Genomic DNA, 2,231 nt, shown 5'->3' on the forward strand with positions numbered 1-2,231 from the left:
ACTGAACCAGCAAAGCTGGGCTTAAACAAACAAGGCCCAAACCAAAAGAGAAAGAAGAAAAAGACAAGAATAGAGGTTTAACAGTAATAAAAAGAGAAGTTTGATTGAGGCAATGATGGATGGTCACCAACTATGCATGGGTATTGATTTAGAATTGAAATTATCATCTCCAATCCCAACTCCATGCACATATAAAACATCATCGTCAAACGGAAAAAATATGTCTTTCATGTCAAATTTCGATAAGAATATTGATGGTGCATCAAAAGATGACTTTATAACATTAATTTGCATGGGGTGTTCTCATTGCCTTATGTATTCAATGGTATCTAAAGTCGACCCAAAATGCGCAAATTGCCATAATCATGTCTTAATTGATTGGTTTCTAGGGAATTCCACAAAAAGGGAGAGGATATAATGAATAGGAACGGCATCCTCTCTCCTTACAAATTTTATGTCTCATGTTTCGGACCAATCAGTGTTTGTCAACAAGTTAAAATAATATATTATATCCACGTGTATCGATATAAGTGGAGTGAGACAAGAATAAAGACACCAAGTTGGAATAACTCTCGGTCCATAATAAATCTAATATGTATGTCTCTCTCTTTCAAATCCATAGCAGTATAATTAATGTATAGTTTTTAACACATTTGTTAGGTGTACTTATTATGCCCCAAAAAATATTAAATCATTTGCTATCTATGATATGAATGTTTACTACCAAAGACAAAAGTTATAAAAAGGAAAAGGAAGAAAACAGGTATATCAAATACAATTGTGTAAGTTCATCTCGTGTTTGATTTTCAAATAACTGAAACAATCCAAGTTAAAAATATTCAAGTCTAATAAAAAATTACCAATAAGATACTCAGACTCTAAATATTTTCGAATTTTTATCGATCAGTTCCATCGGATATCCTTTATATCATGTCTAATTATAATTAAATATCTGTCTTCAATGTAATTATAGTGAGTTATTCATATGTGTGATAACATATATTAGACAAATAGGAGTAATTAACATATATTACTAAATATATTGTAAACATAAATACTTAATTTTCTTTAAAATATAAAATAAAGTATGAAAGGTTCTTTAACGACTATAATAAATTCGTTGGCCTGTTGAAATGCAAAAATTATATTTGCTTTAGAAATTTCAAGTAAATTCATTATTTTAAAAGAACTTTATTCAAAGAACCTCATATTTATTCTTAACAATTTTCATCGTGAGTGTAATTCCTTCACATGAAAGCATGTCTCATTCTCATTAGAAACCTTTTTGCTGCACCAAGACTAGCCAATATCACCCACATGGAAAAACGTCATTATCGCTCTTCTTCACCAAGAGCTCAATCTAAGTCTACATAACTACCAGCCACTAGCGTTATTTTTCGTCGTGTACCTAGTCAACAGACCTAGAAACAGTGTTATTAAAACACTATCTGTTATCAAACTGGTGAGATTACTGATATAATGGTTCAACCAGTGGTTCAGTAATTAAATCGCATGCTAATTAAACTAAACATACATGTTTTTATTTATATATATATATAAACCTATAATATGGTGGATAATATATTTACATTATATAAAACTTTTGCACTATAAGTGCATACATTCTCTCATATTTAAAAATCATTTACACTATCATTATATATATAACTTGAGTAAAAAGGGTAATATTATAATATGATAACATTATTTTTCATCAATCCCCTCAAAACCAAACTAAACCCAATGTATAATCTAATCTCTACAAAATGAAACCAAGAAGATAATAAAAGAATTCACTTCTTCCCATCACAATCCTCCATGTATCAAACAAAAAACACACATCATAACATAATATTTTTCTCTCTCTTTCTTCTTTTTAGATTTCTCATGTCCCTCAATCTTCTCTCTCTTTCACACTTTCTTCTTTTCATTCCAACTCCCTCTCTCCTCTTTCTTCTCTCTCACTCTCTCACTTTTTCCTTTACATCTTTTCATTTTATTTTCATAGCCTTTCTCCATTCTTCCCCTCTTTTTTTCCTTCTATTTCTCTCCGAATCTAAAACCTCATCAAAATAATATAAACAAAAGTGAATGAGTGTTATGCAACCGCAAGAGGAACCCAATATTGGCTCATTTTTGAAATACAACAACAGGCCGGTTTAGTGCCAACTCGGTCGGGTTCACTGGTTTTGAGGAATACTGGCCGGTTTTAGCCGGTTTCCACCGGATCT

This window comes from Lupinus angustifolius, chromosome LG08, assembly GCF_001865875.1.
Source record: "Lupinus angustifolius cultivar Tanjil chromosome LG08, LupAngTanjil_v1.0, whole genome shotgun sequence".
Taxonomy (NCBI): domain Eukaryota; kingdom Viridiplantae; phylum Streptophyta; class Magnoliopsida; order Fabales; family Fabaceae; genus Lupinus; species Lupinus angustifolius.